This window comes from Heliangelus exortis, chromosome 14 (genome assembly GCF_036169615.1).
Source record: "Heliangelus exortis chromosome 14, bHelExo1.hap1, whole genome shotgun sequence".
Lineage (NCBI taxonomy): Eukaryota > Metazoa > Chordata > Aves > Apodiformes > Trochilidae > Heliangelus > Heliangelus exortis.
Genome location: NC_092435.1, coordinates 14,191,105 through 14,204,231, shown reverse-complemented (window position 1 = coordinate 14,204,231; position 13,127 = coordinate 14,191,105).

Here is a 13,127-nt window from a genome sequence, read left to right as displayed (position 1 = left end):
TCTCAGAATAGAGAGGTTACCTTGTGTCACAAAGCATTGGCTGCATCCTTTCTGCAATAATATTCTAGTTGTATTTATTCTTGTCTTGATCCATCGTCCTTATATTTATCAATGTTTTGGATCTTCCAAGCTCAAGAAAGCTGAAAACTGAAGTACTTGAAGTTTACTGTAGTTGAAAATACTGTTATTAATATAAAAACTGGAGACTGTGGAGATAGTGACACATCAATACAATAAACATATTTCAATTATTTTTCTTAGAACAGGTTGAATAACTGGAATTAGTGCTTTTTAATAGCTCTTTATGGCTCAGTAAACTGGTAATAGGAGAAGAACTGAATCCTAACTAGTATTAGGAGTTGGTTAAGCTGTGAGAAAGGGCTAAGCAAAGAAAAGTTGCCTCTTTTATTCTCCAATTCAAACTGTCAAACAGTTTTGTGCAGTTTGCTGCCTCTCCTGCACCATAATTGAATCATAGAATCTTTTGGGTTGGAAAGGACCTCTACAGGTCATCCAGTCCAACCCCCCTCAGTAAGCAGGGACACCCTCAACTAGATCAGGTTGCTCAGAGCCTCATCAATACATTATTTTGAATTTGTATTTCTTATTAAAAAAAAATAAAAACTAAGCACCTGTTCCTAAAGAATGGAAGTTACTAAAACAATTCTTGTTCAATAATTAAAAATATTAAATTGGATCTAAACAAAGCAAAATAATTTGCTCTCAAGCAATAGATGGGAGATGCTATTTTTTTCATTCCAAATACTGTGGTTTAACTGTGCAGATTTCCAGGTGAACCTGGACACATGGAGCAATCTGTTTGGGAGCTCCTCCCCAGGGCCAGCCCCTTGTCACAGCTGCAAAAGTCAACCCAGTGCAAAATCTGGCTCTGTCAAAGCTTCCACAACAACTTCTCTAGAAAGCATTCTGGAACCTGCTGTAGTTGATGAACTATTTGGCTGTTTATTTTGAAGTACAGTTTTGGATTAAATTGTCAAATAACACAATTCCCTGCAGTTCTATTCTTTCAGTTGGCTTTTCTGGCTCCTGTCTATACTTCTGGCTGAATGTAGCTGGTCATCATTGCCTGGTTTCTGAGGAAACTGATGTTGTCTCAGATTGCCAGAAACTTCTATTTTGTTCACTGAGGTGGAGAGAAGGAACACATTGTGATCTGGAGTTCCATGACAGATAATATCTTGACATTAGTCTTTGAAAGGATTTTCAGGCTTGAATACTCTCCTTAATAGCATATTTTACAGAGAATGTGATTCTTCAAATAGGCTGGAATCTGGACATCAAGATTTCAAATGTAAAATTAAAGACCTTAAGGTTTATTTAGCAGAGAAGAGGGCTGCAGAAGGGCTGTTACCTGGCCTGTGCACATATGTTGCCCTCCTTTGAGCATCCATTGAGGGACAAGGGGATGTGCTGCCTGAAACAGGGAGTGGAAGAGTATGCTATTTTCAAACATTTTTTTTCTTTAAGCTCATTTAGAAAAAAACTCAATTTTATAGCAGTTTTGGCTTACATTTATAGGCCTGCTATATTTCATCAAACCTTGGATGACTGACACATAGACTCTTATCTGCTGATGTTTAAGCAATAGCTCAAAGTACCAGTTCAGTCTGTGAGATGCTGCAGTTTGGGAAGGAACACATTCCTTTGCTGCCCAAGACATCTGTCCAAAGCAGGTGACCTTTAGCTTGGGAAAAGCTTGCTGGTCTCCCAGAGCATCTCCTTGGCATCAGATTTAATATTCTGGACCACCAGCACAAAAGCATGCTGGGCTCTCACAGCACCTTCACCTAAGACCTGCTGAATAGTACCTAATCTCTGGCAAGAGTGAAGGCAAGTGCCAATATTAGTTGCTCTTTCTCCCTCCCATTATTTCCCAAGTAAATGAGCTATTTATCTTTGATATCAAGACATTTTCTACTTGGCTTTTACAAATACAAGTTCAGTCATGCTACTTCATCTCATCTCATGCAATCTTTTCTGAAGTAGAAATAAATTACTGTCCAAAAAGGGCTCAGAAGTCATACCAAATGTGTTATGGATACAGTGTTTCTGAATAAGCTATTTATTTTGTAAAAATATAAACCTTGATTTAAGGTTTTATAAACCTTGATTATATCAGAGCACATAACCTTTGGTACCTTCTTTTCAAGTGTAGGAATTGGATAGGTTTGTACGTTTGGCTTTCCGTTGTCTTTTCAGAATGGTTTTGTAACTATAGCAATCTGTAGAGAATGACAGTAAACTTCTGTAAGTAAAAAATAAACCAAAGAAAATCATCTTCAAGCCCCCCAGAAGTTCTTTTCTCAGCATGGTGAGCATGCTCTGACACATGCAGCTGGTGTATGAGAGCACAGCCTGCTGAGGAGAGAGCCTGCTCACGTTTCAAAGCAACGCACTTTGTGATCATAGCCATGTTGCTAAGGGATCTCTTGTGTTTCTCCTCTTTCTTTGTCAGATTTCAAAGACCAGCAGGAAAGAAATGTTGTATTGTGTCTGTCTTGCCTGTTCACTGGGAAGAGTCAGGAATGAATTAGAAAAGCAAGCAAAACTTTCAATAGACTGTACAACATGTAGCATCTTTCCTCTGTTGAGTTGTTCTGTACATGTACTTAGTAGCAGGCTGTGGGGCACGTTCAGATTTCAGCTCTCTAACCCAGCAGATTTGGTGAGTTCATATTGTGTTCAAGGAAACCAATTCAGTGGCACAGGACTGGGTAAAATAACCACCTCCTTCTTACCTTGCACCTTGGTGCTTTTCACACTTCCCTTTTTTCCATGTGGGCAGTGTGGGTGATCCAGTGGAAAAATAACCCTGAAAGCATATTTTTGTTTCATGATCCAACTGACTCAACTGCCCATCAGACATGAATTGGTAAGGAAGAGCAGAATTGTCCCTGTTAGTGTCAGCTCAGTGATGAACTGAAACAGCATCTGCAGAAACACCAGGGATCCCAGACTCCCACACCACCACAATGGTGGTGTTTTATAAACATAAATAAATGTTAAAAATTTAAATATTCTTTAAGTAAAAAAAAAGAAACAAAACCAACAAACCTCATCTTTTATACTTCAACTGTATAAGGAACCTTGGGAAATAAGTGAAATTGTCAACTCCATTTGGATAAGCACACAAATAAGTACAGGAGCTCCATAAGTAGAGGGGCAGAGGAGAGGAGATTCCTACTTTGAAGAACACTGAGGTAGGAATGTGGCTGCCCTCTGATTCTCTCTAAGATCATAGAAGCTGGGACACCCCAAGCAGAATGATGTGATGAAAAAGCAGTATTAAAATCATATACTGTGTAAAAGGAATTTAATTCTCCACCTCCCATTTTTAAGATACCAGATGAATAATTTAGTTGAATTTTAGTAGCCTTTTCAGTTGCAGCCCACTAATGACAAGCTTGCTTTCAGTGTTTAATGCCTGCTGTGCAAGTGCTACTTTTAACAAAATACATTTGCTCCAGGCTTTTTGACATGGCTTCACACTGAGAAAAACACAATTAACATGAGCTATTTAAAATCCTTTTCTCTTGTGCTTGTTTATTAATGGTCTTTTAAGATCAATTTGTGTTATGAATTTTAAAGACAGTGTAACAAATGTGATGGCCCAGTGAGGTTATGCAACTTCAGTGTTTTACTCCTGACAGATTCCTGGGTCACCTCCTGTTTGTAATAGCATGACCATATCGGTCCTCTTTTTACCATGCTGTACAGTAGAATGTATTGTAGCTGTAAATGGAGGATTTGCCAAGGGAGTGCAGGCAGGCCAGTTTCCATAGGATAAAAATTTCATTAGAAAGTATTTCCAGTGAATCCTATTTTGGGTAAAAAGTCTTTTCTGTATGTCACATCAAAATGGCTTTTAGTGCGAATGGGCTTGGAAAGAATGGCTGCTGAGGGAGGGGGGGCTGTGCTGAATATTCATGACATGGAGTACATCTAAGTGTGCTGAGACCTGTTAGAATAAATATATTCTTTTTAGGTTAAGCTAGTTCAGAATACTGTTATTAATCTTTACATCCTTCCCAACAGTCTTTGAAAGGCAATTTTTGAATTAAAAAAAAAAAAAAGGAAATGCTGGTGTCATTGAGGGCCCACACCACAATCTGCAGCTCATTAAAATCAGTGGAAAGACTTGACTTTGGGAACTGGATCTTCTCAGCATGCTTTTGAAAGGGGTAAGGGGAAGAATCCGTGCCTCAAAAAGACAAAAGACTTGGATCCCTCGAGCAAAAATGCCAAGGTGTGTTTTGTGCTCTCCTTTCCAGGCTGTCACCTCTTCTGACTGACTTGAAACATCTGTGCTCTCTTTCCTCAATTTTGTAGGAGTTAGTCTGAAAGTGCAGCCCTTGTGGCAGAATCAGTGACTGCTTCTTGCATCTTCCTCCTACCTGGAGGAAAACCACTACGATTTCTTTTTGATGGATTGGTTTGAAAGAGGCAATGGGTGGATTGATAATAGGCAGATCTTCACCTTAATAAATTAGCATAAACTGAAGGTGACCAATTTAGTAACTCAAGTACAGTAAATGTTGTTGATTTCTTTATCGTGGCCTTTCTGTCCAGTGAATCCCACAGCTGTGTGAGAGCAAACCTGACAAAGCCCTATATGTGGACCCAAATAAAATGCTAAATCTGACAAATGACACAATTGTTCAGTTGACTCTGTAGGGACTGTGCATTACACTTTAGAGGGTATGTCTGAGTGTCAGGCCTGTTTCCCTCATCTTTGCTTCTGGGTGAGGCTGAGACCCTGGAGAGAGAAGAGCTTGTTCCATTTGAGCAGAAAAAAAATGTGCTTGTTTTGCAGATTGTGCAGCACAGTATCAGGGCTGACAGGACCTGGGAGGCCTGAAAGCTGGAAGACTTTTAGCTGAAAAGACTGTTGGGATGGTTGAAATTAGTGCACACCCGTGGCACTTCACAGCAGACACCATATCTGCAGCCATCATGTATTTCCAATTACTTCATCCCAAATCATGCTCTCCAAAAGAGGTTTTCAGGACAACATGGATTTCCTCTTAAGTCAGAGCATGCTATGCTTAATGCCCACAAGTGAAGTGATGGATAGTTGCCTTAGCTTTGTGGATGTTACCTCTTTTGCCTTTTGTCGTACACTGAACTTGTTGGCACTGGTTTTGAATATCCCAATGGGATCTGCTGCTCAGGGAGTGGGGGGAGGAACATGGTCTGGGGAGTATTTCTATGGCACAAGCCACTGACAACAACTAACACAGTGGAGAAAAGACCCAAGGGAAAGGACATCCATTTTCCTTCCATCCATGGACATAATAAGAGGGAAAATAATTTGTTGTCAAACATTTTATTTCATGTGCCACACAGCCATTTTTCAGAATTTGGACACCATGCCCTATCATAATCTAAGTCATGACTGAGTCCTTGTTGCTGTGAAAATACCTGCACCTACGACTAATCCTCTAGTTTGAACCCTTAAACTATCCTGAGGCATCTCTGCTTCTATCTATGCTTTCATCTAACTTTTTTAATGTGAAAAAGACATAGCAGAGACATGGAAAATACTCTGGGATACTGGCAAGAGCTGAGTAACTTGAATGACTTGATTTTGGGGTATCTGTGATAAACTGTAGTACATAGGGATATTCATCCTTTAAATATATCCTGTCCTTTTGCTCTCTTAAACATGTAGTTGCAATGTTAGCACAACTCTAGCCTTTTTCCAGACACTGAGCCTTACATTCCTTGGAAAACATTCAGATCTCTCCAGAAAGGTCCTTTGAAAAATGATATGTTGGTATAACAAAAGAATAAATTTTAAAATATTTTATTGGAGTGTTATGTAACAATCAAAACTGATTTCTTTAGGGGATCTGGATTTGCTGTAGTCAGGCTACTGAAATCCTCCTTTCATTTGAACTCACGTTCCTGGGATGTCTGTTACATTAAAATATTTATATCTTTGAAGGTTCACCAAGTCTGCAATATGCACAGGGGAAGATAAATAAATAATGCAAAGGGTGATTAGTTTCATCACAAAGTCTTCTACAGGGCAGCTGTTTATTTTCAGTGTTCATTTTCTTGGATCAGTCAGGTAGACAGCTGTTCTTTTAGGGCATTTTTGTTAATTTAAGTAACTTCTTTGAATTGCAAATCTACCACCAAATTCACTTCTAAAAATTCAGCCTCCAGCTCATAATTATATCATCAAAAAAATTTTTAGATCACTAATTCAAAAATATCTACTTGTCAGAGATACTTCAAACAAATGCAGAGCATACACACTGTAAATCACCCTGTACATCAATGTCTATATGAAACTGAATATGAAATGTCCAGGTCTGCTAGGTTTCTGAAACAAAAACCATTATGTACATTATGTACATTCCCACAAGGCCACAGAGCTTGAAATCCTGTCATCTTGTGTATGTGACTGCATAAACACCTGCTAATCTCAGTAGGCCATGGCAAAGAGAGGAATGTAAGTGGGCAGCCTGAAATTTTTTCATTTCTTCAATTGATTTGGTTTTTTGCCCAAGTCCAGAGTGCTTGAGAAGAGTTAGAGGAGAGAAGGAGGGAGGGAGCACTGCAGATGGGGCTGCCACTCACCACACCACACAGGGCCAGGGCTATTTATGTTTTGGAAGCTGTCAAGAGCAGTTATAGAATGGATTGGGTTGGAAGGGACCTTAAAGATCATCTAGTTCCAACCCTCCTGCATGGGGGGCAGGAACACCTCCCACTATTCCAAAATTTCAGTGCAGGAGCACTGCCTCTCCAGTGCTGTCACCCATATTGTCCTTGGTCTTCTGGTACCCTGACTGGAGCCACTACATAACTGTTGAGATACACATTTTGTATTCAGGCTATCAGACTCATGCTACAAATATTTGTCTCCATTTCAACTAATGTGAAAACATAGGGCTCAGCTACCATACTTTTATGAGGACATTACAGGAATGTTGCATTTAAATGAATTCTTTATATTGTAAAATGTTCAGCTACAGGAAGTGTAACAGTGCTGTTCCAGCAGATGGATCTTGCTTGGTGAATGTAGGCACTCATATTTCAGTTGTCATCAGATACATATTGGTTGACATATTTTAACCATCATGGACCAAACTGTAGCCTGCTAACCACACATTTACAAATTAGTTTTATTCCCTGTGAACTAGAATTTATTCCATTACGAATTTAAGATTGGAATAGTTTTATTCTGAAATACTCCTTGCTGGAGTGTCTGTTGTCATATTGTACAGCACAGCTGGGGATAAGGATTTAGCTGTTCTCACCTCCTGTTTGGCACAGCTCCTGAAAAGGCCTGGAGGTCCTTGATTTGGCATGTTAAAGAGACCAGAAACGTTGTGTACCTGCATTTCCTGTTCTAAAGTCAGGCCTTGGAGTTGCTGTAGGGCAGCTTGGTGGACACATTTTGGTTGGCAGCACAATGCCAGCAGAGAGTTTGAGGTTTTTGTGTATTTGTTTCTCTCTTCTGCTGTACCTGTAAGTTGGTTTTCAGTGTGTCAAGAATAAACCACAGACTATTTGCAAATCCCAAAAAAATGGGATCTGGAACACATTTTCTTTGTTTCCAGCTGTTAGTCAGGAGATGTGTGTGGTTCTTGTTCTTATGGAAAGCACTACCTTGCTTTTCCATTTCAGGGTTGTGTTTTGGAAGGGTAAGAACTTCAGTCTGGGCAGATTTTTTGGTTTGATTACAGCCATATCAGGTTTAACACTACCATCATGAGCAGGAGAGAGCAGCAGCCAGACGAGGGCAGGGGTGGTGGGTGCTCCCAGTCAACTTCTTGCAATGCCCCAAATATCCCTCAGTAGCAGGGAATGTTTTCGCTCATTTAATTTACTAATTGTTTGTTGTTTGTTTTGTTTTGTTTGTCTCAGAGTTGTTACTGGTGTTTAAAGGTTTTCTTTCAGTTGGAATTTTGGAAATTGCCAAGAAAGACAGTTAAGCCTGAAAAAGTCAATAGACAATTTTGATGCTAAATATAAAAAAGGAATAAGCTTTTAATATCTGGGGCAAATAGGGATTAATTTCTGCACTAATTAATAATCCCCTTGTATTTATTTTGTTGGGACTGGAACATTTTGACAAAGTACAAAATAAGTTCACTTGGATATTTACCATTATAAGAAATATTACAGTACTAGTTTTAATTTTAAAATACTTGACATATCTGAGCAAAGTTAAGTGAAGATGTTATTATGATGTAAATACAAATGGTGTTGCACTAAATCAGGAGAATGTGGTACCCATACCTAATTGTAGGGTCGTGAGTACTATATCTATTTAATTAATATGCTAATTAGTTAGTTTAAAGATAAAAGGGGTATTAAAAGAATGCAAGAAAGAGCTTGTATTTTTCTCCTTTGCTGTTCAAACACAGCTCCCCGCATAATTTAATGAGGAAATTTCAAAGGAACAAAACTTACAATAAATTAATTTAGAAGCTTAACTGAGTAATTACATGGTGTTGCTGAAACCTTTTGGGTAGGGACTATCATGACTGTGTTTAGGTTGTCATAACTGCAAATAACAGGCAGTGGGATAGCTAACTAACAAAAGCCATGTATTTGTTGGAATTTGTAATTCTCAGAAGCAGCCTAGGCAAAATTTGAATTAAATGGTTGTTTTTGAAAGCAATTTATTTATTAATCCTTGTAAGATTGAAAATATTTCTAAGGTAGAAAGATGTAAACACTTTGAAGCAAAAAGAGCACAAATATAGAAGTAGCACTTTTGTGCAGCCAGGAGAGCCCCATGAAGCAGGCTTTCAGCCAGACTTTAAGAGGTTAGCAGAAAAGGGATTGGTGTTCAAAAACCAAAACTTGTGTTTGTTCAAAAATAAGCATCCTGATTTTGGAGACTGCTTCGAGGACTACAGAGGCTGGGTTTGATCTTGGCTGGAAAAACAATAGAAAATCTTCATAGTGTGGCCCTGAGAGAGGGAAGATCCTAAAGCACGTGGCATTGTGCCTTAAACTGAGTCTGGAGATCTGTTATGGGCTAAAATTGGACATAGAAGATTGCAGATCAAATTAAGGAATGTCTTTCAAAAGGATGTGAGAGAAGAAGGGAGTGCAGCAACTCAGAAGCTTGTGGGTTAGAAAAATGCCTGTAGAGCTTTAGCAGCTATATTAGTGTTCAACTTGTTGTCTCTAAATGCCTTTTCCAGCTAAAGAAAGCCAGTGTTTAGAGTTCTCATCTCTGTCAGGAAAAAGCCATCCATATTTTTGGGCTTGTCAAAACCATGACACTCTCCACACTGGGGAATGCAATTTGAACTCCTATGTACAGCCCCAGCTGACATCTCTGCTGGAGAAAGACAAGAAGACTGCTCATCACTTCAGTCTGTTACTAATGGCCTTACAAAGCATTAATGGAGGTAATTTTAAAAGATACAAAAAGGAAGCATGTGACAAATCTTCTGTCGTCTTTTGTATTTATTTAAACATTCCAACAAAAATTGTAATCTAGGAACTTCTAAATGGAAGCTAGAAGATTTTTATAGAAACAGTAACAGTGAAAATAAACAGCAGTGAGTATACTCCTGTAGAATTTGTTATATGAGGAGATGAAATTTTTAGAAAAAGGTGAAGCATCTGAGACCTTTGATTCAAATTTAAGCCTTCGTGTACAGTTCCTACTGAGGAGTAGCAGGCGAGGTATTCCCAGCAGCTCAGTCTGGGTAACCAGAACTACATTTGCCTCAAGAGCAAGTGCTTAAATAACCTGGACATCACACCTCTTTGTTAAAAAGGAAACAAAGTTTCCTTCTTGCTCCCAGCAATTTAATTGCGAACAGGAAGCAGTCTCTAAGAGGCAGACTTTTTCCAAAGGCTTTGAATGATTTAGAATTCTGGGTCCCACTGCTATTCAGAGTCTGAAAGCTGGTGCAGTTCTATCCTCTGAATATTTGAGCATATAGAACCATGGCAAAACACTGGGCTAAAGTCAGCATCTGAACTTTTAACTTCAAGTGGATTAGGGCTTCACTCTCTCAGCTAAGCACAGTCTAACACAGTATGCAGTTTAATGCAGTTTTCTGATTAGTCTTTTAGTTTATTCATTCCAGACAGCATTACAAGATGCAATACATTTTTGGTCTCTTTTGCTAAGAAAACAAGGTTTATAGCTTACATCTATCTGGTTTTTTGCCTGGGAACTTTTGAAACTATTTTGAAATGCATTTCACTGAGAGAGAAAAGTCTCAAAGACAGTTCCTGCAAACTGACAGGTCTCAAAGTAGTTCTCAACAGCCCAGGGTTCAGGGGCTGAGCCCATATCAGCAGCTTTTATGTCTGCTCCTACTGAGGCTGTAGTGTGCATGTGCTCTTTATTAGACACCATCTATTGCCCACAGGAGAAACATAAGCAGTGTTTGCACTTGGAATATGTTAACTTCAGTCCTGAACTTCTCAGATGCAAAAGCATCCATGCAGAAGCAAAAATCAGACTGTGAAGCAGACTTCATCAGTTCTGCTCTTCACTTAACGAAACGTTTTGCATGCCAAATACTGTGGTCTCACACATGGGTCAATCTCATTACTTTTTTTAAAAAGAAATAGTTGAGGATAAGTTCATACGAAATGAGAGCTCATGTAAATTGTGTTTATATATTTCTATTATACTGTGGGTTACAGCTGGCTTTGTATCTCTATAGAATATTAATTGTAACGTGAGAAATGAAATAAAAGGAATTTAAAAATTGGAACAGAATCTGAACCTTAAGAAAATATCTCTAATGAAATACTGCTACTTAAAAGGTAGCATTACATATAATATAAAGTAGTCTAGTAGTCTCATTAACTTTGAATAAACTCCAACTGTTCCTACAGAAGTGAGTATGGCTCAGATGTGGCATTAGATGGGGAACAATTTAGGGAAGATTTCTTTTGTAAGGAATAATATCCTTCCTATATGGGGTTTTATTTCTGTCCTCCTGGTTTGTTTTTTTTCTTTTCTGAATTGTGATATTCTTTATCAGTCAGTGTTATCAATATGAAGTGGGTATATTTTTAGGCTTTGACTTACTATTATTATGAAAAATGAAATGCTTGTTGCACTTTGTGGCACTTTTATGTCAACCACAGTGTCTTGGGGTTGGTATCTAAATCACCAGGTTTTAAAATATGTCCTCTGTATGATTTCAACTCTACCTGTGAATGACTGACATCTTAAGTGAAAGATCTTTTGTCCCTAGTGCGTGGTAAAAGTCAGAGCTGTCCTTTTTGAATTATTTTATTTCATAAGCTTTTAATCACACCCCAAGGACATGTCAAGCTCTTTCATGCTCTTTCTCTCAAGTATATTCTTACACACACACTGTAGAGGAGATACTGTCATTTTCCCTCTTGTTCCATTCCAAGCTCATATTCATCATGGCAACATAAACTTATAAGCAATCATAGTAAGTAGTATCATAGTAAATTGTAATTTGGTAAGGTGTGGCCCTCTTTCAAATGGTAAAAAATTTGGTCATTGTAAAACAAAACTAAAGCAGTACAGAACTTGCTGGTCGTAAATTGAGTAATACCATTTTCTTTACAAAATATTGTCAGGTGTTTCTTAAAGTTGTCTTTATGACAGTTCTGTGAATGGGAATGTGTTTGAAAACCATTTTTTCTTTCACTGAATACTTCACCACTTTATTAAATTTTCTATGCCTGAAGAATTAATTAATGTATTTATATTCCAGTTATTCCACAGTTTTGATTTTGCTCAATTATTGTTCTTGTGGAGCCCAACCAGAGCATTCTTGTATATCACATACAACATGAAACCTAAATGCCTCAGGGGCTCACATATTTCCAGAGGGAGCCTAACAGCTACTCTGTCCTGCTTCTATTGCTCAGGGAAAGATATTGTCCTTTTTTGTTTCTGACAGGCTTTGCTACAAAATTCTAATGATGGCTATTGTGGATGCTGTTAGGTTTGTATTTGTTATTTTTATAGCTCCAGAAGTAAATAAATACCTTTTAAAAATTAGGCAGGGCCTTAGCATTTGAGTCTCATTTAGAACACCAGGCTCTAAAATTGCCTCCTCTGAGATTTCAGTAATGTTTTTGAGTGGCTGCACACTGAATGACTGAAATGTTTCTTTGTGCTGAAAGGAGCAGTGCCACTTGGAGAGCTTGTGGTTTGCAAGACCTTTTTGAATTGTACATGGAGAAGCCCAATAGTTGTATTTACAAATTATTTATTGATGGAGAAGCGAGTGAAGGAGTGATATTTAGACCAAGAATTGTTGTCAGGAAGAAATAGGCTGTTTTCCCCTCAAGGTCATTTCTGAATTTCAGGAGAAGGAATATAAACCTCTACAATTTCTAAAGGCTGAATTGCCAAGGTTCAGCATCAGTTGCTTTCCTGTCTGTGACACATTGGAAATCCCCAAGTATATCTCTTGAAAGGATGTAAGGATGGGTGCTTTCAAGCTAACACTGCAGGCTGCCTCTGCTTTGGTTCCAGCTCTAAATAAGTAAAAAAATTCTTTACCAGTACTCATGCCAGTCTTCATCTAGTAAGTATGCCTTTGAACCTAACAAAGCAATAAGGTTCATCTCAATGTTATCCAGCAGTCTGAACATACCCGAACAGGACAAGATCTTGATAACAGGAAGAGTTAGGAATATTGAGGAGCATAATGCAGACACTTATGTAGAATCAAGGGATCATTTGGGTTGGAAAAGTTCTTTAAGTTAATCAAATTCAACCAGTAACCCAGCACTGCCAAGCTCACTACTAAACCATGTTCCTAAGTACCACATGTACAAGTCTCAGATTTGCTTAAGTGGAAAGGTTATTGATTGTGCTTCATCAGCTGTGCTTGGTCTTGTGTGGCTCTTACCCAGCCTCTTTCATGTGCCTGTTCTGTGATCTGGCTTCTGATCTTTGGGATGTAATGGGGCAGATGGCAACGGTGCAGAGAGATCCAATCCTGTCCTTGAAGGTTTTGTTGGCACAGTCTCTGTGCCATGCAAAAAAACCTGTCTCTGCTTTCCATCTCAAACAGCTTTGTAAGATCAGCCACACACTGAGCTCAACCATGGACTAAATAATCTGACTCTGGACCAAAGCTTTGCTATTGCTTGCAGTTACATGGGTTAAG